The sequence below is a fragment of the Cryptomeria japonica genome, unplaced genomic scaffold (assembly GCF_030272615.1).
Source record: "Cryptomeria japonica unplaced genomic scaffold, Sugi_1.0 HiC_scaffold_132, whole genome shotgun sequence".
NCBI classification, from domain to species: Eukaryota; Viridiplantae; Streptophyta; class Pinopsida; order Cupressales; family Cupressaceae; genus Cryptomeria; species Cryptomeria japonica.
In genome coordinates, this window is record NW_026728954.1 from 30,001 (window position 1) to 57,425 (window position 27,425).

The 27,425-nt window shown below is 61.2% G+C and overlaps 3 non-coding genes across 3 annotated transcripts; all 3 read left to right on the top strand.

The window, feature by feature from the left end:
- Positions 1–11,053: 11,053 nt before the first annotated feature.
- Positions 11,054–11,172, top strand: LOC131866132 (5S ribosomal RNA). Its single transcript, XR_009364764.1, has one exon. It is a non-coding gene; the product is annotated as a 5S ribosomal RNA (ribosomal RNA).
- Positions 11,173–18,976: 7,804 nt separating this feature from the next.
- Positions 18,977–19,095, top strand: LOC131866143 (5S ribosomal RNA). The gene has a single exon (XR_009364775.1). It is a non-coding gene; the product is annotated as a 5S ribosomal RNA (ribosomal RNA).
- A 7,806-nt stretch (positions 19,096–26,901) lies between these two features.
- On the top strand, positions 26,902–27,020 carry LOC131866155 (5S ribosomal RNA). The gene has a single exon (XR_009364786.1). It is a non-coding gene; the product is annotated as a 5S ribosomal RNA (ribosomal RNA).
- The last annotated feature ends 405 nt before the right edge of the window (positions 27,021–27,425 follow it).

Sequence of the window (27,425 nt, forward strand, 5' to 3'; positions counted from 1 at the left end):
ACAAAGAGAACGTTCCAAGGTGGCAGAGGAGGTTACCAGCCGAAGGATGCAGTAGCAATAACAGGTATAGTTCCGCGGCGGCCGAGAAGACTCACCGCATAGGAATCGGGATGCGAGGCGAGGGATGCGGCGGGAAGGCCCCGACGGCTAAACGGAAGAGGCTGCAGGGCCGCCTCGGAATGGTCCAAGCATCGGATGCGATTGGGACGACTACCAGTGCCAACCCCTTATCCCGCGATGCGTCCGATACACAGATAGTTCCAAGGCGGCCGAGGAGCCTCACCGCATATCAATCGGGGTGCGAGGCGAGGGATGGGGCGGGAAGGCCCCAACGGCTAGACGGAAGAGGCTTCAGGGCCACCTCGGAATGGTCCAAGCATCGGACGCGCTTGGGGCGACTGCCAGTGCCAACCCCTTATCCCGCGATGCGTCCGATACACAGATGGTTCCAAGGCGGCCGAGGAGCCTCACCGCATAGCAATCGGGGGTGCGAGGCGAGGGATGGGGCGGGAAGGCCCCAACGGCTAGACGGAAGAGGCTTCAGGGCCGCCTAGGAATGGTCCAAGCATCGGACACGCTTGGGGCGACTACCAGTGACAGCCCCCTATCCCGCGATGCGTCCGATACGAAGATGGTTCCAAGGCGGCCGAGGAGCCTCACCGCATAGCAATCGGGGTGCGAGGTGGGGGATGCGGCGAGATGGCCCCAACGGCTAGACGGAAGAGGCCACAGGGCCGCGTCGGAATAGTCCAAGCATCGGACGCGCTTGGGGCGACTACCAGTGACAACCCCTTATCCCGCGATGCGTCCGATACGAAGATAGTTCCAAGGCGGCCGAGGAGCCTCACCGCATAGCAATCGGGGTGCGAGGTGGGGGATGCGGCGAGATGGCCCCAACGGCTAGACGGAAGAGGCTGCAGGGCCGCCTCGGAATAGTCCAAGCATCGGACGCGCTTGGGGCCACTACCAGTGACAACCCCTTATCCCGCAATGCGTCCGATACGAAGATAGTTCCAAGGCGGCCGAAGAGCCTCACCGCATAGCAATCGGGGTGCGAGGTGGGGGATGCGGCGAGATGGCCCCAACGGCTAGACGGAAGAGGCCACAGGGCCGCCTCGGAATAGTCCAAGCATCGGACGCGCTTGGGGCGACTACCAGTGACAACCCCTTATCCCGCGATGCGTCCGATACGAAGATAGTTCCCAGGCGGCCGAGGAGCCTCACCGCATAGCAATCGGGGTGCGAGGCGAGGGATGCGGCGAGATGGCCCCAAAGGCTAGACGGAAGAGGCTGCAGGGCTGCCTCGGAATAGTCCAAGCATCGGACGCGCTTGGGGCGACTACCACTGCCAACCCCTTATCCCGCGATGCGTTCGATACACAGATAGTTCCGAGGCGGCCGAGGAGGTGGGGGATGCAGCGAGATGGCCCCAACGGCTAGACGGAAGAGGCTGCAGGGCCGCCTCGGAATAGTCCAAGCATCGGACGCGCTTGGGGCGACTACCAGTGACAACCCCTTATCCCGCGATGCGTCCGATACACAGATAGTTCCGAGGCGGCCAAGGAGCCTCACCGCATAGCAATCGTGGTGCGAGGTGGGGGATGCGGCGAGATGGCCCCAACGGCTAGACGGAAGAGGCTGCAGGGCCGCCTCGGAATGGTCCAAGCATCGGATGCGCTTGGGGCGACTACCACTGCCAACCCCTTATCCCGCGATGCGTCCGATACACAGATAGTTCCAAGGCGGCCGAGGAGCCTCACAGCATAGCAATCAGGGTGCGAGGCGAGGGATGCGGCGAGAAAGCCCCAACGGCTAGAGGGAAGAGGCTTCAGGTCCGCCTCGGAATGGTCCAAGCATCGGACGCGCTTGGGGCGACTACCAGTGACAACCCCTTATCCCGCGACGCGTCCGATACACAGATAGTTCCAAGGCGGCCGAGGAGCCTCACCGCATAGCAATCGGGGTGCGAGGCGAGGGATGCGGCGAGAAGGACCCAACGGCTACACGGAAGAGGCTTCGGGGCCGCCTCGGAATGGTCCAAGCATCGGACGCGCTTGGGGCGACTACCAGTGACAACCCCTTATCCCGCGACGCGTCCGATACACAGATAGTTCCAAGGCGGCCGAGGAGCCTCACCGCATAGCAATCGGGGTGCGAGGCGAGGGATGCGGCGAGAAGGACCCAACGGCTACACGGAAGAGGCTTCGGGGCCGCCTCGGAATGGTCCAAGCATCGGACGCGCTTGGGGCGACTACCAGTGACAACCCCTTATCCCGCGACGCGTCCGATACACAGATAGTTCCAAGGCGGCCGAGGAGCCTCACCGCATAGCAATCGGGGTGCGAGGCGAGGGATGCGGCGAGAAGGACCCAACGGCTAGACGGAAGAGGCTTCGGGTCCGCCTCGGAATGGTCCAAGCATCGGACGCGCTTGGGGCGACTACCAGTGACAACCCCTTATCCCGCGACGCGTCCGATACACAGATAGTTCCAAGGCGGCCGAGGAGCCTCACCGCATAGCAATCGGGGTGCGAGGCGAGGGATGCGGCGAGAAGGACCCAACGGCTAGACGGAAGAGGCTTCGGGTCCGCCTCGGAATGGTCCAAGCATCGGACGCGCTTGGGGCGACTACCAGTGACAACCCCTTATCCCGCGACGCGTCCGATACACAGATAGTTCCGAGGCGGCCGAGGAGCCTCACCGCATAGCAATCGGGGTGCGAGGCGAAGGATGCGGCGAGAAGGACCCAACGGCTAGACGGAAGAGGCTTCGGGTCCGCCTCGGAATGGTCTAAGCATCGGACGCGCTTGGGGCGACTACCAGTGACAACCCCTTATCCCGCGACGCGTCCGATACACAGATAGTTCCAAGGCGGCCGAGGAGCCTCACCGCATAGCAATCGGGGTGCGAGGCGAGGGATGCGGCGAGAAGGACCCAACGGCTAGACGGAAGAGGCTTCAGGGCCGCCTCGGAATGGTCCAAGCATCGAACGCGCTTGGGGCGACTACCAGTGACAACCCCTTATCCCGCGACGCGTCCGATACACAGATAGTTCCGAGGCGGCCGAGGAGCCTCACCGCATAGCAATCGGGGTGCGAGGCGAGGGATGCGGCGAGAAGGACCCAACGGCTAGACGGAAGAGGCTTCAGGGCCGCCTCGGAATGGTCCAAGCATCGGACGCGCTTGGGGCGACTACCAGTGACAACCCCTTATCCCGCGACGCGTCCGATACACAGATAGTTCCGAGGCGGCCGAGGAGCCTCACCGCATAGCAATCGGGGTGCGAGGCGAGGGATGCGGCGAGAAGGACCCAACGGCTAGACGGAAGAGGCTTCAGGGCCGCCTCGGAATGGTCCAAGCATCGGACGCGCTTGGGGCGACTACCAATGACAACCCCTTATCCCGCGACGCGTCCGATACACAGATAGTTCCGAGGCGGCCGAGGAGCCTCACCGCATAGCAATCGGGGTGCGAGGCGAGGGATGCGGCGAGAAGGACCCAACGGCTAGACGGAAGAGGCTTCAGGGCCGCCTCGGAATGGTCCAAGCATCGGACGCGCTTGGGGCGACTACCAGTGACAACCCCTTATCCCGCGACGCGTCCGATACACAGATAGTTCCGAGGCGGCCGAGGAGCCTCACCGCATAGCAATCGGGGTGCGAGGCGAGGGATGCGGCGAGAAGGACCCAACGGCTAGACGGAAGAGGCTTCAGGGCCGCCTCGGAATGGTCCAAGCATCGGACGCGCTTGGGGCGACTACCGTTGCCAACCCCTTATCCCGCGATGCGTCTGATACACAGATAGTTCCGAGGCGGCCGAGGAGCCTCACCGCATAGCAATCGGGTTGCGAGGCAGATTATTGGGAAGGGAACCCCCTGGGATGCGGCTCAAGCAGTGCCCAAAGGGACTGGAATGCGGAATCACATCGAGAGACCCAAATGCTATACGAGGGCTCAAATCGAATTATCGATTTGGCCACGACATGGACGCATCGGAACGACTACCTTTGCCGAACCACTCGCAATTGCATCCATACCGAAACCAATAGACATTTCCGTTAGAGCCCTCGCATAGCATTCGGGAATCTCGCATGCCCCTCTAAATCGACCAATGCTGGCGCTCAATGAAAATCCGAGCGCTACCACCGTTCGAGCGCCAGCATTGGTCGAGTTAGAGGGGCACGGGGGAGAATGCTCCAGTCAACACCTCCCCTATATAAGTTATTTGTCCGATTCTCGCACAACCGTAGTCTGCCTCGTCGAATCAAACAACGGTCCCAGATTCCGACTTCCGTTCCGTAGAGACCCAAAAGCTAGATGGAGGCTCGCAAGAAAGAGAGTCGGCGCATAGCAATCGGGTTTCTCGAACGTTTAGGGACCGAGCTCACTTGCGGATAGGGCAAAATCCGCCAAGCAACCCAAAAGCTAGACGGGGGCTCGAATCGAATCGCCTAGGCGGCCACAACAACGACGTGTTGGATCGACTACCAGTGCCAAACCATTCAGCAAGACTAGTCTGTGTCGAGGCCGGATAGAGATTCTCAGAGAGCGCCCGCATAGCATTTAGGAGACCTGCCGCGTCCCTCACACTCGACAAATGGTGGTGCACGTTTATAAATCCGAGCGATCCCAACCCTTTCAAGCACCAACATCGGTCGAGATAGAGGGGCACGGAGGGGGCTGCGTGAGACAACACAGTCCCCTATATAAGTTATTTGTCCGATTCTCACACATCCGAAGAATGGTCATCAAATCGGACAACAGCCCAAACTTCCGACTTCCGTCCCAGAAAGCCCAAGAGCTATCTAAAACGTTCATGGCCGGAACTCGATCGCGGCTATACCAGTCCGCCAAGCAACCCAAAAGCTAGACTGGAGCTCTAGTCGAATCACCTCTGTGGCCATTGCAAGGACGTGTTGGAGCGACTACCATTGCCGAACCATTCCGCAGGTCGAGTCCATACCAAGGCCGCATAGAGATTCACGATGAGCTCCTGCATAGCAATCAGGAGACTTGCCGTGTCCATCACAATCGATAAATCCTGGTGCAAGATTTTTGCATCCGAGCGCTCCAACCAGTCGAGCACCAGCATCAATCGACATAAACGGGCACGGGGGGAGGATGCTCGAGAACACTACCTCCCCTATATAAGTTATTTGTCCGATTCTCAAGCAGCCGAAGTCTGGTCATCGAATCGGGTCAAAGACCACAACTTCCGACTTTACCCACAATGCAAGTCATCGAATCGAACATCGGCCCCCGAGTCGGACTCCATGCGTATGTCAGGTCATCGGACCCAAATTCCGCCTTCCTGCGCATGGCGGGCCATCAATATCAACTCGGTCATCGGACCCAAACTCCGCCTTTTTGCGTATGGCACGCCTTCAAATCGGTCATCGGACCCAAATTCCGCCTTCCTGTGCATGGCGGGCCATCAACATCAACTCGGTCATCGGACCCAAATTCCGCCTTTCTGCGCATGGCACGCCATCAACTCGGTCATCGGACCCAAATTCCGCCTTCCTGCGCATGGCAGGTCATCGGACACAAATTCAGACCTCGCCAATATGCCTACGTATCGAATCGGTCATCGGACCCAACTTCCGACTTCATCCATACTGTAGGGTCTTTGAGGTTGGCGCGGTGCGCTCAACCCAGGGAGTCGACCCATCGAAGCATACACCTCCCCTATATAAGCTATTTGTCCGATTCCCACACCTGTGTAGTTTGCACCTCTGACCAGGACATCGACCCCAACTTCCGAACTCGACTGCAACGACGGCACCAGCGCCTTGGTGCGCACCTTGCGACGCACAGTCCCAACATTCGCCTTCCTGCACATGGCAGGTCATCGGACCCAAATTCCGACCTCGCGAGTATGCCTACATATCGAATCGGTCATCGGACCCAACTTCCGACTTCATCCATACCGTAGGGTCTTTGAGGTTGGCGCGGTGCGCTCAACCCGGGGAGTCGACCCAACGAAGCATACACCTCCCCTATATAAGCTATTTGTCCGATTCCCACACCTGTGTAGTTTGCACCTCCGATCAAGACATCGACCCCAACTTCCGAACTCGCCTCCAACGACCGAACCAGCGCCTTGGTGCGCACCTTGCAACGCACAGTGCCAACATTCGCCTTCCTGCACGTGGCAGGTCATCGGACCCAAATTCCGACCTCGCGAGTATGCCTACATATCGAATCGGTCATCGGACCCAACTTCCGACTTCATCCATACCGTAGGGTCTTTGAGGTTGGCGCGGTGCGCTCAACCCGGGGAGTCGACCCAACGAAGCATACACCTCCCCTATATAAGCTATTTGTCCGATTCCCACACCTGTGTAGCTTGCACCTCCGATCAGGACATCGACCCCAACTTCCGAACTCGACTAAAAAGACCGCACCAGCGCCTTGGTGTGCACCTTGCAACGCACAGTGTCAACATTCGCCTTCCTGCACATGGCAGGTCATCGGACCCAAATTCCGACCTCATGAGCATACCTACTAATCGAATTGGTCATCGGACCCAACTTCCGACTTCATCCATACCGTAGGGTCTTTGAGGTTGGCGCGGTGCGCTCAACCTGGGGAGTCGACCCATCGAAGCATACACCTCCCCTATATAAGCTATTTGTCCGATTCCGACACCTGTGTAGTTTGCACCTCCGCTCAGGACATCGACCCCAACTTCCGAACTCGCCTGCAACGACCGAACCAGCGCCTTGGTGCGCACCAAAAGTGCGCACTTTTGGAGGGCACTTTTGTGCGCTCCAAAGGTGCGCACTTTTGGAGGGCACTTTTCTGCGCTCCAAAGGTGCGCACTTTTGGAGGGCACTTTTTGGAGGGCACTTTTCTGCGCTCCAAAGGTGCGCACTTTTGGAGGGCACTTTTTGGAGGGCACTTTTCTGCGCTCCAAAGGTGCGCACTTTTGGAGGGCACTTTTTGGAGGGCACTTTTCTGCGCTCCAAAGGTGCGCACTTTTGGAGGGCACTTTTTGGAGGGCACTTTTCTGCGCTCCAAAGGTGCGCACTTTTGGAGGGCACTTTTTGGAGGGCACTTTTCTGCGCTCCAAAGGTGCGCACTTTTGGAGGGCACTTTTCTGCGCTCCAAAGGTGCGCACTTTTGGAGGGCACTTTTTGGAGGGCACTTTTCTGCGCTCCAAAGGTGCGCACTTTTGGAGGGCACTTTTTGGAGGGCACTTTTCTGCGCTCCAAAGGTGCGCACTTTTGGAGGGCACTTTTTGGAGGGCACTTTTCTGCGCTCCAAAGGTGCGCACTTTTGGAGGGCACTTTTGTGCACTCCAAAGGTGCGCACTTTTGGAGGGCACTTTTCCTGTGCTCCAAAGGTGCACACCTAGGTGAGCACCTTCGACCACACCTTGTAGCACACCAAACTCTGACTTTCGACTTCATCCGCAATGCAGGGTCTTTGAGGTTGGCGCAATGCGCACAACCAGGGGAGTCGACCCATCAAACCCAACACCTCCCCTATATAAGCTATTTGTCTGATTCTCATACATGCGTAGCCTGCAGGAGCAATTAGGACATCGACCCCAACTTTCGGCTTCTAAACGAAAACAAGGTCTTTGAGGTTGGTGTAATGCGAACAACTAGGGGAGTCAACCCATCAAACCCAACACCTCCCCTATATAAGCTATTTGTCTGATTCTCATACATGTGTAGTCTACAGGAGCAATTAGGACATCGACCCCAACTTTTGACTTCTTAACGAAAACAAGGTCTTTGAGGTTGACGTAATGCGCACAACCAGGGGAGTCGACCCATCAAACCCAACACCTCCCCTATATAAGCTATTTGTCCGATTCTCATACATGTGTAGCCTGCAGGAGCCATTAGGACATTGACCCCAACTTTTGACTTCTTAACGAAAACAAGGTCTTTGAGGTTGGCGTAATGCGCACAACCAAGGGAGTTGACCCATCAAACCCAACACCTCCCCTATATAAGCTATTTGTCTGATTCTCATACATGTGTAGCCTGCAACAACGATTAGGACATCCACCCCAACTTCTGAATTCGTCTGCGTTGACCGCACCAAAGGTGCACGCCTTGGTGCTCACCAAAATCCGACTTCCGACTTCTTCTGCTATGCGGGGTCTTTGAGGTTGGCGCAGTGCGCACAACCAGGGGAGTCAACCCACCGAATGCAACACCTCCCCTATATAAGCTATTTGTCTGATTCTCATACATGCGTAGACTGCAGCAATGATTAGGACATCCACCCCAACTTTTGACTTCTTAAACAAGACAGGGTCTTTGAAGTTGGTGCAGTGCACACAACCAGGGGAGTCGACCCATCAAACGCAACACCTCCCCTATATAAAGCTATTTGTCCGATTCTCATACGTGTAGTCTGCAGCAGCGATTAGGACATCGACCCCAACTTCCGAATTCGTTTGCATTGACCGCACCAAAGGTGCACGCCTTGGTGTGCACCCTGGAGTGCACTTTGGTGCTCACCTCGGTGCACACTTTGGTGTGCACCTCGGTGTGCACCAAAGGTGCGCACCTTGGAGCGCACCAAAGGTGTACACTTTGGAGCGCACCACATAGGGTCTTTGAGAGGTTGGCGCAGTGCGCACACCAAGGTGGGTGTTGAGGTGCGTGCCGAGGTGGGTGGGTGCTAGGGTGCGCTCCATGGTGGGTGCCAGGGTGGGTGCGTGCTAGGGTGGATTCCAAAGAGGGTCATAGGGTGGGTGCCAAGGTGGGTTGGTGATATAGTGGGTTCAAAGGTGGGTACTAGGGTGGGTTCCAAGGTGGGTCACAAGTTGGGTGCCAGGATGCGTGGGTGTTAGGTTGGGTGCCAAGGTGGGCTCCTGCGTGGGTGGGTGCTAGGGTGGGTTTCAAGGTGGACGCGAGGGCGGGTGCCAAGGTGGGTAACAAGTTGGGTGTTAGGATGGGTGAGTGCTAGAGTGGGTGCCAAGGTGGGTGGGTGCTAAGGTGGATGCCAAGGTGGTTCACAGGGTGGGTGGGTTCTAGGGTGAGTTCCAAGGTGGGTCACAGGTTCAGTGCTAGGGTGGGTGTCAAGGCGGGTGTCGAGGTGCCTGGGTGCTAGGGTGTGGATGCCAATGTGGGTCATAGGGTGGGTACTAGGGTGGGCTGCAATGTGGGTGCCAAGGTGGGTAACATGCTCGGTGGGTTCTAAATTGGGTGCCAGGGTGGGTGTGCACCCACCTTGCCCGAGGTGGGTGCCAAGGTGCCAGTGTGGGTGGGTGCTAAGGTGGATGCCAAGGTGGGTGAGAAGGTGGGTGATAGGTTGAGTGGTAGGATGGGTGGGTGCCAAGATGGGTCACAGGGTGGGTGCAAGGGTGGGTAGGTGCTAGGGTTGGTGTCAGGGTGGGTGGGTGCTAGGTTGGGTTCCAAGGTGGGTGCGAGGGTGAGTGTCAAGGTGGGTCACAGGTTAGGTGCTAGGATGGGTGAGTGCTAGGGTGCAAAGGTGCCAGGGTGGGTGCTAGGATGGGTCGATGCTAGGGTGAGTGGCAAGGTGGGTCCACAAGTGTCAAGGTGGGTGCCGAGGTGGGTGCCAAGTCGGCGACTGCTATGGTGGATGCCAAGGTGGGTCACGGGGTGGGTGCCAAGTTGCTAGGTTGGGTTCCAAGGTGGGTGCCAACGTGGGTGCTAGGGTGCGTGGGTTAAAGGGTGTGTCACAACGTGGGTGCCAGGATGGGTGCGCACCCACACTGGCCAAGACGGGTGCGGGTGCAAGGTTGGGTTCCAAGCCCGGTCACAGGCTGGGTGCTAGGATGGGTGGGTGCCAAGGTGGGCACCAGGGTGGGTGCACCCACCCTGGCCAAGGTGGGTCACGGGGTGGGTCCTAGGGTGGGTAACGGGGTGGGTACTAAGGTGCGTGCCAAGGTGGGTCATAGGGTGGGTGCCAAGGTGGGCACCAGGGTGGGTGTGCACCAACCCTAGCCAGGGTAGGTCACGGGGTGGTTGTCGGGGTGGGCGTCAAGGAGCCAAGGTGGGTGGCAAGTAGCCAAGTTGCGTGCCAAGGTGGGTGTCGGGGTGGGTGCCAAGGATCCAAGGTGGGTGCCAAGGAACCAAGGTGGGTGTCTGGGTGGGTGCCGAGGTGGGAGCCAGGGTGGGTCCCAAGGTGAGTGCAAAGGTGGGTGCCAGGGTCAAGGTGAGTGCCAATGTGGGTTCCAAGGTGCCAGGGTCAGGGTGAGTGCCAATGTGGGTTCAAAGGTGCTAAGTTGGGTGCGAGGTTGGGTGCGAGGGTGGGTGGGTGCCAAGGTGTGCTAGGTGGAAGCCCGGGTGGGTCGGCATCCCATGGGTGTCGAGTTGGGTGCCTGATGGGTGCTTCTTGTCAAGTTTTAGTCGTCGGGACTCATTTCGAGCCTTAGAGGTCGTTTCTTGTCCGGTTGCCCTGTCTTCGACTTGGGAACCCAATTTTGGTCCTCGGGTCCCATTTTTTTTTGTCTCGCATCCCACTTTTGGCCTGTGGCCTTTTCGGGGTCGATTCTCGTTTTGGGCATCAGAGCATGTTTCTTCTCCTAAAACCCAATATTTGTTTATTAAGTCTCGGAACACATTTTTGTTCTCGTGGACCCATCATGGGTCTTGGAACGCATTTGTGGTCCTTGGGTCCCATTTTGCATCCCGAAACTTGTGTTTTGGTGCTTGATCCCTATTTTGGGTGCCCACCTTGCACCAAGTGCGCACCCGGGGCAAACCGAGCGCCTTGGTGCACCGGGGCAAGATCGAGCGTGCACCCGAGGCGCCCCGAACATGCACCAAGGTGCACACGGCCCACATGTGAGCGCAGGTCGTTGCGCCCGAGGTGGTGTGTGGGCACCGCGTTGCAGACGGGACACTGCACGCACACGACGCCCCCTCCAGGTGCACGCACGTAGGCCGGGCCGGGTGCACACCCGACGCCCTAGCAAGGTGCGCGCACCCGGGCAGGGCTCACACTTGGCGAACGGGGCGCACTTCGCGAGGGAGGGTGTGCACCTCGACGGGGGTGGGTGGCCGGGGTGGATTCGCACGTGGGTCGCGGTTTGCTAAGTACACACTGCGACAAGCTCATAACGGGTGCGATCATACCAGCGTTAGTGCACCGGATCCCATCAGAACTCCGCAGTTAAGCGCGCTTGGGCCGGAGTAGTACTGGGATGGGTGACCTCCCGGGAAGTCCCGGTGTTGCACCCTTTTTTAGTTTTTCGCCGGGCGTCGCAATGCTATTTGAATAAACCTTTTGCCCGTTTGCGTTCTCGTCGGGGCCGGGCCGGGCCGGGGTGCGCTGCCCGCACTACCGCGCGCGCGGGGGCGACACCGAGCGCGCACCCGAGGCGCCCCGAGCACACAGGCCACGGTGCAACCCGGGCGTTGTGCGCGCACCCCGGTGCGCCCGAGGTGCTGCGCGCGCACCCAGGTGAAATCGGTGTGCACCTCGGCCAGTGCGCGCTCGGTCGAGTCGCGCACGTTGGCCAAGGTGCACGGTGATGTTTCTTACTCTAAGGTTCCGCACCAGACGCCCGGGACAGGTGAGCGAAGCTGGGCGGGGCCGGGTGCGCGGCCGGGGCAGGTGCACGCAGCTGGAGAGAGCTTTGGAGCACACTTCGGAGCGCACCAATGATGCGCTCCATTCAAAAGTTTCCTGAAAAGGCAAAAAAAGTTGAGATTATAGAATTTCCCACTTGAGAGATTGTAAAAAAAAAAAATTTAAAATGAAGGAAACGCGGGTGCCAAGGTGTGCGCAGCCCAGCCAAGGTGTGCGCACCAAGGCGCCCACCCTGGCGAAGGTGCACGCAAGGTGCGCACCCGAGGCAAACCGGACAATTAACCCAACTTTCGACTTCGCGCGCACCTTGGAGCGCACTTCGGAGCGCTCCTTGGTGCGCACCAATCTTGGGCACCTCGGAGTGCACCATGGCGCCCACCAAGGTGCGCACCCGGGGCAAACCGAGCTCCGACTTCGTGCGCACCTTGGAGCGCACGAAAGGTGCGCACCATGGCGCCCACCAAGGTGCGCAGCCCAGCCAAGGCGTGCGCATCAAGGTGCGCACCCTGGCGAAGGTGCGCACCCGGGGCAAACCGAGCTCCGACTTCGTGCGCACCTTGGAGCGCACAAAAGGTGCGCAACCCAGCCAAGGTGTGCGCACCCCGGTCAAACCGAGCTCCGAATCGTGCGCACCAGAGGTGCACGCCATCGTGCGCACCTTGGAGCACACTTCGGAGCCCTCCTTGGTGTGCGCCGATGTTGCGCACCTCGGAGCGCACCCGGGGAAAACAATGCAATTAACCCGACTTTCGACTTCGTGGGCACCTCGGAGCGCTCTCGGGTTCGCACCTCGGAGCACACCGAGGTGCGCACCTTTGATGCGCTGCCTTCACCAATTTCCAGAAAAGGCAAGAAAACATTGAGAAGGTGTGCGCACCGAGGTGCCCACCCTGGCGAAGGTGCACGCGAGGTGCGCACCCGGGGCAAACCGGGCTCCGACTTCGTGCACGCCGCACCTTGGAGCACACTTCGGAGCGCTCCTTGGTGCGCACCAGGGCGCGCAACCCAGCCGAGGTGCCCACCCCGGCGAAGGTGCACGCGAGGTGCGCACCCGGGGCAAACCGGGCTCCGACTTCGTGCACGCCATGGTGCCCACCGCGGCGAAGGTGCACGCGAGGTGCGCACCCGGGGCAAACCGGGCTCCGACTTCGTGCACGCCGCACCTTGGAGCACACTTCGGAGCGCTCCTTGGTGCGCACCATGGTGCCCACCAGGGCGCGCAACCCCGCCGAAGGTGCACGCGAGGTGCGCACCCGGGGCAAACCGGGCTCCGACTTCGTGCACGCCGCACCTTGGAGCACACTTCGGAGCGCTCCTTGGTGCGCACCATGGTGCCCACCAGGGCGCGCAACCCCGCCGAAGGTGCACGCGAGGTGCGCACCCGGGGCAAACCGGGCTCCGACTTCGTGCACGCCATGGTGCGCACCGCGGCGAAGGTGCGCACCCGGGGCAAACCGGGCTCCGACTTCGTGCACGCCGCACCTTGGAGCACACTTCGGAGCGCTCCTTGGTGCGCACCAGGGCGCGCAACCCAGCCGAGGTGCCCACCCCGGCGAAGGTGCACGCGAGGTGCGTACCCGGGGCAAACCGGGCTCCGACTTCGTGCACGCCGCACCTTGGAGCACACTTCGGAGCGCTCCTTGGTGCGCACCATGGTGCCCACCAGGCCGCGCAACCCAGCCAAGGTGTGCGCACCAAGGTGCACGCGAGGTGCGCACCCGGGGCAAACCGGGGTCCGACTTCGTGCACGCCGCACCTTGGAGCACACATCGGGGCGCTCCCGGGTTCGCACCGGCGTTGCGCACCGTGGTGGGCACCTCGGAGCACACCAAGGTGGGCAGCGAGGTGCGCACCTTTGATGCGATGCCTTCACTAATTTCCATAAAAGGCAAAAAAAAAACGAGATTTTAAAATTTCCGTTTTGAAAGATAGTGAGAAAAAGGGAATGCTGGTGCCATCTTGAGCCCGCCCTGGTGCGCAGCCCAGCCAAGGTGTGCGCACCAAGGTGCCCACCCTGGCGAAGGTGCGCGCCCGGGCAATTAACCCAACTTCCAACTTCGCGCGCGCCAGGGTGGGAGCGCACCCAACAACCGGGCCTGGGAAGAGCCAATGCGAGAAACCCCACCAAACGCTCTGACAAAAAAAGAGGGGGCGCTCCAGTAACCCCGCTTCGGAGCGCACCCTGGGCAAACCCAGCCAAGGTGCCCACCCCGGCCAAGGTGCAGGCGAGGTGCGCACCCGGGGCAAACCGGGCTCCGACAACGTGCACGCCGCACCTTGGAGCACACTTCGTAGCGCTCCCGGGTGCGCACCTCAGAGCACACCAAGGTGGGCAGCGAGGTGCGCACCTTTGATGCGCTGCCTTCACTAATTTCCAGAAAAGGCAAAAAAAAAAGGAGATTTTAAAATTTCCGTTTTGAAAGATAGTGAAAAAAACGGAACGCGCGTGCCATCTTGAGCCCGCCCTGGTGCGCAGCCCAGGTAAGGTGCCCACCCTGGCAAAGGTGCGCACCCGGGCAATTAACCCTACTTCCGACTTCGTGCGCGCCAGGGTGGCAACCGGGCCTCGGAAGAGCCAATGCGAGAAACCCCACCAAACGCTCCGACAAAAAAAGAGGCGGCGCTCCAATAACCCCGCTTCGGAGCGCAGCCGGGGCAAACCCAGCCAAGGTGCCCACCCCGACGAAGGTGCACGCGAGGTGCGCACCCGGGGCAAACCGGGCTCCGACAACGTGCACGCAGCACCTTGGAGCACACTTCGAAGCACTCCCGGGTGCCCACCGGCGTTGCGCACCGTGGTGGGCAGCGAGGTGCGCACCTTTGATGCGCTGCCTTCACTAATTTCCAGAAAAAGGCAAAAAAAAATGAGATTTTAAAATTTCCGTTTTGAAAGATAGTGAAAAAAAAGGAACGCGGGTGCCATCTTGAGCCCGCCCTGGTGCGCAGCCCAGGCAAGGCATGCGCACCAAGGTGCCCACCCGAGGTGCACACCCGGGGCAAACCGGGCTCCGACTTCGTGCAGGCCGCACCTTGGAGCACACTTCGGAGCGCTCCTTGGTGCGCACCATGGTGCCCACCAGGGCGCGCAACCCAGCCAAGGTCTGCACACTAAGGTGCCCACCCCGGCGAAGGTGCACGCGAGGTGCGCACCCGGGGCAAACCGGGCTCCGACTTCGTGCACGCCATGGTGCCCACCGCGGCGAAGGTGCACGCGAGGTGCGCACCCGGGGCAAACCGGGCTCCGACTTCGTGCACGCCGCACCTTGGAGCACACTTCGGAGCGCTCCTTGGTGCGCACCATGGTGCCCACCAGGGCGCGCAACCCAGCCAAGGTGTGCGCACCAAGGTGCACGCGAGGTGCGCACCCGGGGCAAACCGGGGTCCGACTTCGTGCACGCCGCACCTTGGAGCACACATCGGAGCGCTCCCAGGTTCGCACCAGCGTTGCGCACCTTTGATGCGCTGCCTTCACTAATTTCCAGAAAAGGCAAAAAAAAACGATATTTTAAAATTTCCGTTCTGAAAGATAGTGAAAAAAACGGAACGCGGGTGCCATCTTGAGCCCTTCCTGGTGCGCAGCCCAGGCAAGTTGTGCGCACCAAGGTGCCCACCCTGGCGGAGGTGCGCGCCCGGGGCAAACCGGGCTCCGACTTCGTGCACTGCATGGTGCCCACCAAGGCGCGCAACCCAGCCAAGGTGCCCACCGCAGCGAAGGTGCACGCGAGGTGCACACCCGGGGCAAACCGGGCTCCGACTTCGTGCACGCCGCACCTTGGAGCACACTTCAGAGCGCTCCTTGGTGCGCACCAGGGCGCGCAACCCAGCCGAGGTGCCCACCCCGGCGAAGGTGCACGCGAGGTGCGCACCCGGGGCAAACCGGGCTCCGACTTCGTGCACGCCATGGTGCCCACCGCGGCGAAGGTGCGCACCCGGGGCAAACCGGGCTCCGACTTCGTGCACGCCGCACCTTGGAGCACACTTCGGAGCGCTCCTTGGTGCGCACCATGGTGCCCACCAGGGCGCGCAACCCAGCCAAGGTGTGCGCACCAAGGTGCACGCGAGGTGCGCACCCGGGGCAAACCGGGGTCCGACTTCGTGCACGCCGCACCTTGGAGCACACATCGGGGCGCTCCCGGGTTCGCACCGGCGTTGCGCACCGTGGTGGGCACCTCGGAGCACACCAAGGTGGGCAGCGAGGTGCGCACCTTTGATGCGATGCCTTCACTAATTTCCATAAAAGGCAAAAAAAAAACGAGATTTTAAAATTTCCGTTTTGAAAGATAGTGAGAAAAAGGGAATGCTGGTGCCATCTTGAGCCCGCCCTGGTGCGCAGCCCAGCCAAGGTTTGCGCACCAAGGTGCCCACCCTGGCGAAGGTGCGCGCCCGGGCAATTAACCCAACTTCCAACTTCGCGCGCGCCAGGGTGGGAGCGCACCCAACAACCGGGCCTGGGAAGAGCCAATGCGAGAAACCCCACCAAACTCTCTGACAAAAAAAGAGGGGGCGCTCCAGTAACCCCGCTTCGGAGCGCACCCTGGGCAAACCCAGCCAAGGTGCCCACCCCGGCCAAGGTGCAGGCGAGGTGCGCACCCGGGGCAAACCGGGCTCCGACAACGTGCACGCCGCACCTTGGAGCACACTTCGTAGCGCTCCCGGGTGCGCACCTCAGAGCACACCAAGGTGGGCAGCGAGGTGCGCACCTTTGATGCGCTGCCTTCACTAATTTCCAGAAAAGGCAAAAAAAAAAGGAGATTTTAAAATTTCCGTTTTGAAAGATAGTGAAAAAAACGGAACGCGCGTGCCATCTTGAGCCCGCCCTGGTGCGCAGCCCAGGTAAGGTGCCACCCTGGCAAAGGTGCGCACCCGGGCAATTAACCCTACTTCCGACTTCGTGCGCGCCAGGGTGGCAACCGGGCCTCGGAAGAGCCAATGCGAGAAACCCCACCAAACGCTCCGACAAAAAAAGAGGCGGCGCTCCAATAACCCCGCTTCGGAGCGCAGCCGGGGCAAACCAAGCCAAGGTGCCCACCCCGACGAAGGTGCACGCGAGGTGCGCACCCGGGGCAAACCGGGCTCCGACAACGTGCACGCAGCACCTTGGAGCACACTTCGAAGCACTCCCGGGTGCCCACCGGCGTTGCGCACCGTGGTGGGCAGCGAGGTGCGCACCTTTGATGCGCTGCCTTCACTAATTTCCAGAAAAAGGCAAAAAAAAATGAGATTTTAAAATTTCCGTTTTGAAAGATAGTGAAAAAAAAGGAACGCGGGTGCCATCTTGAGCCCGCCCTGGTGCGCAGCCCAGGCAAGGCATGCGCACCAAGGTGCCCACCCGAGGTGCACACCCGGGGCAAACCGGGCTCCGACTTCGTGCAGGCCGCACCTTGGAGCACACTTCGGAGCGCTCCTTGGTGCGCACCATGGTGCCCACCAGGGCGCACCCGAGGCAAACCGGGCTCCGACTTCGTGCACGCCGCACCTTGGAGCACACATCGGAGCGCTCCCAGGTTCGCACCAGCGTTGCGCACCTTTGATGCGCTGCCTTCACTAATTTCCAGAAAAGGCAAAAAAAAACGATATTTTAAAATTTCCGTTCTGAAAGATAGTGAAAAAAACGGAACGCGGGTGCCATCTTGAGCCCTTCCTGATGCGCAGCCCAGGCAAGTTGTGCGCACCAAGGTGCCCACCCTGGCGGAGGTGCGCGCCCGGGGCAAACCGGGCTCCGACTTCGTGCACTGCATGGTGCCCACCAAGGCGCGCAACCCAGCCAAGGTGCCCACCGCAGCGAAGGTGCACGCGAGGTGCGCACCCGAGGTGCACACCCGGGGCAAACCGGGCTCCGACTTCGTGCACGCCGCACCTTGGAGCACACTTCAGAGCGCTCCTTGGTACGCACCAGGGCGCGCAACCCAGCCAAGGTGCTCACCCCGGCGAAGGTGCACGCGAGGTGCGCACCCGGGGCAAACCGGGCTCGGACTTCGTGCACGCCGCACCTTGGAGCACACATCGGAGCGCTCCCGGGTTCGCACCAGCATTGCGCACCTTTGATGCGCTGCCTTCACTAATTTCCAGAAAAGGCAAAAAAAAGAAAAAAATGAGATTTTAAAATTTCCGTTTTGAAAGATAGTGAAAAAAACGGAACGCGGGTGCCATCTTGAGCCCGCCCTGGTGTGCAGCCCAGGCAAGTTGTGCGCACCAAGGCACCCACCCTGGCCAAGGTGGGTCACGGGGTGGGTCCTAGGGTGGGTAACGGGGTGGGTACTAAGGTGCGTGCCAAGGTGGGTCATAGGGTGGGTGCCAAGGTGGGCACCAGGGTGGGTGTGCACCAACCCTAGCCAGGGTAGGTCACGGGGTGGTTGTCGGGGTGGGCGTCAAGGAGCCAAGGTGGGTGGCAAGTAGCCAAGTTGCGTGCCAAGGTGGGTGTCGGGGTGGGTGCCAAGGATCCAAGGTGGGTGCCAAGGAACCAAGGTGGGTGTCTGGGTGGGTGCCGAGGTGGGAGCCAGGGTGGGTCCCAAGGTGAGTGCAAAGGTGGGTGCCAGGGTCAAGGTGAGTGCCAATGTGGGTTCCAAGGTGCCAGGGTCAGGGTGAGTGCCAATGTGGGTTCAAAGGTGCTAAGTTGGGTGCGAGGTTGGGTGCGAGGGTGGGTGGGTGCCAAGGTGTGCTAGGTGGAAGCCCGGGTGGGTCGGCATCCCATGGGTGTCGAGTTGGGTGCCTGATGGGTGCTTCTTGTCAAGTTTTAGTCGTCGGGACTCATTTCGAGCCTTAGAGGTCGTTTCTTGTCCGGTTGCCCTGTCTTCGACCTGGGAACCCAATTTTGGTCCTCGGGTCCCATTTTTTTTTGTCTCGCATCCCACTTTTGGCCTGTGGCCTTTTCGGGGTCGATTCTCGTTTTGGGCATCAGAGCATGTTTCTTCTCCTAAAACCCAATATTTGTTTATTAAGTCTCGGAACACATTTTTGTTCTCGTGGACCCATCATGGGTCTTGGAACGCATTTGTGGTCCTTGGGTCCCATTTTGCATCCCGAAACTTGTGTTTTGGTGCTTGATCCCTATTTTGGGTGCCCACCTTGCACCAAGTGCGCACCCGGGGCAAACCGAGCGCCTTGGTGCACCGGGGCAAGATCGAGCGTGCACCCGAGGCGCCCCGAACATGCACCAAGGTGCACTCGGCCCACATGTGAGCGCAGGTCGTTGCGCCCGAGGTGGTGTGTGGGCACCGCGTTGCAGACGGGACACTGCACGCACACGACGCCCCCTCCAGGTGCACGCACGTAGGCCGGGCCGGGTGCACACCCGACGCCCTAGCAAGGTGCGCGCACCCGGGCAGGGCTCACACTTGGCGAACGGGGCGCACTTCGCGAGGGAGGGTGTGCACCTCGACGGGGGTGGGTGGCCGGGGTGGATTCGCACGTGGGTCGCGGTTTGCTAAGTACACACTGCGACAAGCTCATAACGGGTGCGATCATACCAGCGTTAGTGCACCGGATCCCATCAGAACTCCGCAGTTAAGCGCGCTTGGGCCGGAGTAGTACTGGGATGGGTGACCTCCCGGGAAGTCCCGGTGTTGCACCCTTTTTTAGTTTTTCGCCGGGCGTCGCAATGCTATTTGAATAAACCTTTTGCCCGTTTGCGTTCTCGTCGGGGCCGGGCCGGGCCGGGGTGCGCTGCCCGCACTACCGCGCGCGCGTGGGGGCGACACCGAGCGCGCACCCGAGGCGCCCCGAGCACACAGGCCACGGTGCAACCCGGGCGTTGTGCGCGCACCCCGGTGCGCCCGAGGTGCTGCGCGCGCACCCAGGTGAAATCGGTGTGCACCTCGGCCAGTGCGCGCTCGGTCGAGTCGCGCACGTTGGCCAAGGTGCACGGTGATGTTTCTTACTCTAAGGTTCCGCACCAGACGCCCGGGACAGGTGAGCGAAGCTGGGCGGGGCCGGGTGCGCGGCCGGGGCAGGTGCACGCAGCTGGAGAGAGCTTTGGAGCACACTTCGGAGCGCACCAATGATGCGCTCCATTCAAAAGTTTCCTGAAAAGGCAAAAAAAGTTGAGATTATAGAATTTCCCACTTGAGAGATTGTAAAAAAAAAAAATTTAAAATGAAGGAAACGCGGGTGCCAAGGTGTGCGCAGCCCAGCCAAGGTGTGCGCACCAAGGCGCCCACCCTGGCGAAGGTGCACGCAAGGTGCGCACCCGAGGCAAACCGGACAATTAACCCAACTTTCGACTTCGCGCGCACCTTGGAGCGCACTTCGGAGCGCTCCTTGGTGCGCACCAATCTTGGGCACCTCGGAGTGCACCATGGCGCCCACCAAGGTGCGCACCCGGGGCAAACCGAGCTCCGACTTCGTGCGCACCTTGGAGCGCACGAAAGGTGCGCACCATGGCGCCCACCAAGGTGCGCAGCCCAGCCAAGGCGTGCGCATCAAGGTGCGCACCCTGGCGAAGGTGCGCACCCGGGGCAAACCGAGCTCCGACTTCGTGCGCACCTTGGAGCGCACAAAAGGTGCGCAACCCAGCCAAGGTGTGCGCACCCCGGTCAAACCGAGCTCCGAATCGTGCGCACCAGAGGTGCACGCCATCGTGCGCACCTTGGAGCACACTTCGGAGCCCTCCTTGGTGCGCGCCGATGTTGCGCACCTCGGAGCGCACCCGGGGAAAACAATGCAATTAACCCGACTTTCGACTTCGTGGGCACCTCGGAGCGCTCTCGGGTTCGCACCTCGGAGCACACCGAGGTGCGCACCTTTGATGCGCTGCCTTCACCAATTTCCAGAAAAGGCAAGAAAACATTGAGAAGGTGTGCGCACCGAGGTGCCCACCCTGGCGAAGGTGCACGCGAGGTGCGCACCCGGGGCAAACCGGGCTCCGACTTCGTGCACGCCGCACCTTGGAGCACACTTCGGAGCGCTCCTTGGTGCGCACCAGGGCGCGCAACCCAGCCGAGGTGCCCACCCCGGCGAAGGTGCACGCGAGGTGCGCACCCGGGGCAAACCGGGCTCCGACTTCGTGCACGCCATGGTGCCCACCGCGGCGAAGGTGCACGCGAGGTGCGCACCCGGGGCAAACCGGGCTCCGACTTCGTGCACGCCGCACCTTGGAGCACACTTCGGAGCGCTCCTTGGTGCGCACCATGGTGCCCACCAGGGCGCGCAACCCCGCCGAAGGTGCACGCGAGGTGCGCACCCGGGGCAAACCGGGCTCCGACTTCGTGCACGCCGCACCTTGGAGCACACTTCGGAGCGCTCCTTGGTGCGCACCATGGTGCCCACCAGGGCGCGCAACCCCGCCGAAGGTGCACGCGAGGTGCGCACCCGGGGCAAACCGGGCTCCGACTTCGTGCACGCCATGGTGCGCACCGCGGCGAAGGTGCGCACCCGGGGCAAACCGGGCTCCGACTTCGTGCACGCCGCACCTTGGAGCACACTTCGGAGCGCTCCTTGGTGCGCACCAGGGCGCGCAACCCAGCCGAGGTGCCCACCCCGGCGAAGGTGCACGCGAGGTGCGTACCCGGGGCAAACCGGGCTCCGACTTCGTGCACGCCGCACCTTGGAGCACACTTCGGAGCGCTCCTTGGTGCGCACCATGGTGCCCACCAGGCCGCGCAACCCAGCCAAGGTGTGCGCACCAAGGTGCACGCGAGGTGCGCACCCGGGGCAAACCGGGGTCCGACTTCGTGCACGCCGCACCTTGGAGCACACATCGGGGCGCTCCCGGGTTCGCACCGGCGTTGCGCACCGTGGTGGGCACCTCGGAGCACACCAAGGTGGGCAGCGAGGTGCGCACCTTTGATGCGATGCCTTCACTAATTTCCATAAAAGGCAAAAAAAAAACGAGATTTTAAAATTTCCGTTTTGAAAGATAGTGAGAAAAAGGGAATGCTGGTGCCATCTTGAGCCCGCCCTGGTGCGCAGCCCAGCCAAGGTGTGCGCACCAAGGTGCCCACCCTGGCGAAGGTGCGCGCCCGGGCAATTAACCCAACTTCCAACTTCGCGCGCGCCAGGGTGGGAGCGCACCCAACAACCGGGCCTGGGAAGAGCCAATGCGAGAAACCCCACCAAACGCTCTGACAAAAAAAGAGGGGGCGCTCCAGTAACCCCGCTTCGGAGCGCACCCTGGGCAAACCCAGCCAAGGTGCCCACCCCGGCCAAGGTGCAGGCGAGGTGCGCACCCGGGGCAAACCGGGCTCCGACAACGTGCACGCCGCACCTTGGAGCACACTTCGTAGCGCTCCCGGGTGCGCACCTCAGAGCACACCAAGGTGGGCAGCGAGGTGCGCACCTTTGATGCGCTGCCTTCACTAATTTCCAGAAAAGGCAAAAAAAAAAGGAGATTTTAAAATTTCCGTTTTGAAAGATAGTGAAAAAAACGGAACGCGCGTGCCATCTTGAGCCCGCCCTGGTGCGCAGCCCAGGTAAGGTGCCCACCCTGGCAAAGGTGCGCACCCGGGCAATTAACCCTACTTCCGACTTCGTGCGCGCCAGGGTGGCAACCGGGCCTCGGAAGAGCCAATGCGAGAAACCCCACCAAACGCTCCGACAAAAAAAGAGGCGGCGCTCCAATAACCCCGCTTCGGAGCGCAGCCGGGGCAAACCCAGCCAAGGTGCCCACCCCGACGAAGGTGCACGCGAGGTGCGCACCCGGGGCAAACCGGGCTCCGACAACGTGCACGCAGCACCTTGGAGCACACTTCGAAGCACTCCCGGGTGCCCACCGGCGTTGCGCACCGTGGTGGGCAGCGAGGTGCGCACCTTTGATGCGCTGCCTTCACTAATTTCCAGAAAAAGGCAAAAAAAAATGAGATTTTAAAATTTCCGTTTTGAAAGATAGTGAAAAAAAAGGAACGCGGGTGCCATCTTGAGCCCGCCCTGGTGCGCAGCCCAGGCAAGGCATGCGCACCAAGGTGCCCACCCGAGGTGCACACCCGGGGCAAACCGGGCTCCGACTTCGTGCAGGCCGCACCTTGGAGCACACTTCGGAGCGCTCCTTGGTGCGCACCATGGTGCCCACCAGGGCGCGCAACCCAGCCAAGGTCTGCACACTAAGGTGCCCACCCCGGCGAAGGTGCACGCGAGGTGCGCACCCGGGGCAAACCGGGCTCCGACTTCGTGCACGCCATGGTGCCCACCGCGGCGAAGGTGCACGCGAGGTGCGCACCCGGGGCAAACCGGGCTCCGACTTCGTGCACGCCGCACCTTGGAGCACACTTCGGAGCGCTCCTTGGTGCGCACCATGGTGCCCACCAGGGCGCGCAACCCAGCCAAGGTGTGCGCACCAAGGTGCACGCGAGGTGCGCACCCGGGGCAAACCGGGGTCCGACTTCGTGCACGCCGCACCTTGGAGCACACATCGGAGCGCTCCCAGGTTCGCACCAGCGTTGCGCACCTTTGATGCGCTGCCTTCACTAATTTCCAGAAAAGGCAAAAAAAAACGATATTTTAAAATTTCCGTTCTGAAAGATAGTGAAAAAAACGGAACGCGGGTGCCATCTTGAGCCCTTCCTGGTGCGCAGCCCAGGCAAGTTGTGCGCACCAAGGTGCCCACCCTGGCGGAGGTGCGCGCCCGGGGCAAACCGGGCTCCGACTTCGTGCACTGCATGGTGCCCACCAAGGCGCGCAACCCAGCCAAGGTGCCCACCGCAGCGAAGGTGCACGCGAGGTGCACACCCGGGGCAAACCGGGCTCCGACTTCGTGCACGCCGCACCTTGGAGCACACTTCAGAGCGCTCCTTGGTGCGCACCAGGGCGCGCAACCCAGCCGAGGTGCCCACCCCGGCGAAGGTGCACGCGAGGTGCGCACCCGGGGCAAACCGGGCTCCGACTTCGTGCACGCCATGGTGCCCACCGCGGCGAAGGTGCGCACCCGGGGCAAACCGGGCTCCGACTTCGTGCACGCCGCACCTTGGAGCACACTTCGGAGCGCTCCTTGGTGCGCACCATGGTGCCCACCAGGCCGCGCAACCCAGCCAAGGTGTGCGCACCAAGGTGCACGCGAGGTGCGCACCCGGGGCAAACCGGGGTCCGACTTCGTGCACGCCGCACCTTGGAGCACACATCGGGGCGCTCCCGGGTTCGCACCGGCGTTGCGCACCGTGGTGGGCACCTCGGAGCACACCAAGGTGGGCAGCGAGGTGCGCACCTTTGATGCGATGCCTTCACTAATTTCCATAAAAGGCAAAAAAAAAACGAGATTTTAAAATTTCCGTTTTGAAAGATAGTGAGAAAAAGGGAATGCTGGTGCCATCTTGAGCCCGCCCTGGTGCGCAGCCCAGCCAAGGTTTGCGCACCAAGGTGCCCACCCTGGCGAAGGTGCGCGCCCGGGCAATTAACCCAACTTCCAACTTCGCGCGCGCCAGGGTGGGAGCGCACCCAACAACCGGGCCTGGGAAGAGCCAATGCGAGAAACCCCACCAAACTCTCTGACAAAAAAAGAGGGGGCGCTCCAGTAACCCCGCTTCGGAGCGCACCCTGGGCAAACCCAGCCAAGGTGCCCACCCCGGCCAAGGTGCAGGCGAGGTGCGCACCCGGGGCAAACCGGGCTCCGACAACGTGCACGCCGCACCTTGGAGCACACTTCGTAGCGCTCCCGGGTGCGCACCTCAGAGCACACCAAGGTGGGCAGCGAGGTGCGCACCTTTGATGCGCTGCCTTCACTAATTTCCAGAAAAGGCAAAAAAAAAAGGAGATTTTAAAATTTCCGTTTTGAAAGATAGTGAAAAAAACGGAACGCGCGTGCCATCTTGAGCCCGCCCTGGTGCGCAGCCCAGGTAAGGTGCCACCCTGGCAAAGGTGCGCACCCGGGCAATTAACCCTACTTCCGACTTCGTGCGCGCCAGGGTGGCAACCGGGCCTCGGAAGAGCCAATGCGAGAAACCCCACCAAACGCTCCGACAAAAAAAGAGGCGGCGCTCCAATAACCCCGCTTCGGAGCGCAGCCGGGGCAAACCAAGCCAAGGTGCCCACCCCGACGAAGGTGCACGCGAGGTGCGCACCCGGGGCAAACCGGGCTCCGACAACGTGCACGCAGCACCTTGGAGCACACTTCGAAGCACTCCCGGGTGCCCACCGGCGTTGCGCACCGTGGTGGGCAGCGAGGTGCGCACCTTTGATGCGCTGCCTTCACTAATTTCCAGAAAAAGGCAAAAAAAAATGAGATTTTAAAATTTCCGTTTTGAAAGATAGTGAAAAAAAAGGAACGCGGGTGCCATCTTGAGCCCGCCCTGGTGCGCAGCCCAGGCAAGGCATGCGCACCAAGGTGCCCACCCGAGGTGCACACCCGGGGCAAACCGGGCTCCGACTTCGTGCAGGCCGCACCTTGGAGCACACTTCGGAGCGCTCCTTGGTGCGCACCATGGTGCCCACCAGGGCGCACCCGAGGCAAACCGGGCTCCGACTTCGTGCACGCCGCACCTTGGAGCACACATCGGAGCGCTCCCAGGTTCGCACCAGCGTTGCGCACCTTTGATGCGCTGCCTTCACTAATTTCCAGAAAAGGCAAAAAAAAACGATATTTTAAAATTTCCGTTCTGAAAGATAGTGAAAAAAACGGAACGCGGGTGCCATCTTGAGCCCTTCCTGATGCGCAGCCCAGGCAAGTTGTGCGCACCAAGGTGCCCACCCTGGCGGAGGTGCGCGCCCGGGGCAAACCGGGCTCCGACTTCGTGCACTGCATGGTGCCCACCAAGGCGCGCAACCCAGCCAAGGTGCCCACCGCAGCGAAGGTGCACGCGAGGTGCGCACCCGAGGTGCACACCCGGGGCAAACCGGGCTCCGACTTCGTGCACGCCGCACCTTGGAGCACACTTCAGAGCGCTCCTTGGTACGCACCAGGGCGCGCAACCCAGCCAAGGTGCTCACCCCGGCGAAGGTGCACGCGAGGTGCGCACCCGGGGCAAACCGGGCTCGGACTTCGTGCACGCCGCACCTTGGAGCACACATCGGAGCGCTCCCGGGTTCGCACCAGCATTGCGCACCTTTGATGCGCTGCCTTCACTAATTTCCAGAAAAGGCAAAAAAAAGAAAAAAATGAGATTTTAAAATTTCCGTTTTGAAAGATAGTGAAAAAAACGGAACGCGGGTGCCATCTTGAGCCCGCCCTGGTGTGCAGCCCAGGCAAGTTGTGCGCACCAAGGCACCCACCCTGGCCAAGGTGGGTCACGGGGTGGGTCCTAGGGTGGGTAACGGGGTGGGTACTAAGGTGCGTGCCAAGGTGGGTCATAGGGTGGGTGCCAAGGTGGGCACCAGGGTGGGTGTGCACCAACCCTAGCCAGGGTAGGTCACGGGGTGGTTGTCGGGGTGGGCGTCAAGGAGCCAAGGTGGGTGGCAAGTAGCCAAGTTGCGTGCCAAGGTGGGTGTCGGGGTGGGTGCCAAGGATCCAAGGTGGGTGCCAAGGAACCAAGGTGGGTGTCTGGGTGGGTGCCGAGGTGGGAGCCAGGGTGGGTCCCAAGGTGAGTGCAAAGGTGGGTGCCAGGGTCAAGGTGAGTGCCAATGTGGGTTCCAAGGTGCCAGGGTCAGGGTGAGTGCCAATGTGGGTTCAAAGGTGCTAAGTTGGGTGCGAGGTTGGGTGCGAGGGTGGGTGGGTGCCAAGGTGTGCTAGGTGGAAGCCCGGGTGGGTCGGCATCCCATGGGTGTCGAGTTGGGTGCCTGATGGGTGCTTCTTGTCAAGTTTTAGTCGTCGGGACTCATTTCGAGCCTTAGAGGTCGTTTCTTGTCCGGTTGCCCTGTCTTCGACCTGGGAACCCAATTTTGGTCCTCGGGTCCCATTTTTTTTTGTCTCGCATCCCACTTTTGGCCTGTGGCCTTTTCGGGGTCGATTCTCGTTTTGGGCATCAGAGCATGTTTCTTCTCCTAAAACCCAATATTTGTTTATTAAGTCTCGGAACACATTTTTGTTCTCGTGGACCCATCATGGGTCTTGGAACGCATTTGTGGTCCTTGGGTCCCATTTTGCATCCCGAAACTTGTGTTTTGGTGCTTGATCCCTATTTTGGGTGCCCACCTTGCACCAAGTGCGCACCCGGGGCAAACCGAGCGCCTTGGTGCACCGGGGCAAGATCGAGCGTGCACCCGAGGCGCCCCGAACATGCACCAAGGTGCACTCGGCCCACATGTGAGCGCAGGTCGTTGCGCCCGAGGTGGTGTGTGGGCACCGCGTTGCAGACGGGACACTGCACGCACACGACGCCCCCTCCAGGTGCACGCACGTAGGCCGGGCCGGGTGCACACCCGACGCCCTAGCAAGGTGCGCGCACCCGGGCAGGGCTCACACTTGGCGAACGGGGCGCACTTCGCGAGGGAGGGTGTGCACCTCGACGGGGGTGGGTGGCCGGGGTGGATTCGCACGTGGGTCGCGGTTTGCTAAGTACACACTGCGACAAGCTCATAACGGGTGCGATCATACCAGCGTTAGTGCACCGGATCCCATCAGAACTCCGCAGTTAAGCGCGCTTGGGCCGGAGTAGTACTGGGATGGGTGACCTCCCGGGAAGTCCCGGTGTTGCACCCTTTTTTAGTTTTTCGCCGGGCGTCGCAATGCTATTTGAATAAACCTTTTGCCCGTTTGCGTTCTCGTCGGGGCCGGGCCGGGCCGGGGTGCGCTGCCCGCACTACCGCGCGCGCGGGGGCGACACCGAGCGCGCACCCGAGGCGCCCCGAGCACACAGGCCACGGTGCAACCCGGGCGTTGTGCGCGCACCCCGGTGCGCCCGAGGTGCTGCGCGCGCACCCAGGTGAAATCGGTGTGCACCTCGGCCAGTGCGCGCTCGGTCGAGTCGCGCACGTTGGCCAAGGTGCACGGTGATGTTTCTTACTCTAAGGTTCCGCACCAGACGCCCGGGACAGGTGAGCGAAGCTGGGCGGGGCCGGGTGCGCGGCCGGGGCAGGTGCACGCAGCTGGAGAGAGCTTTGGAGC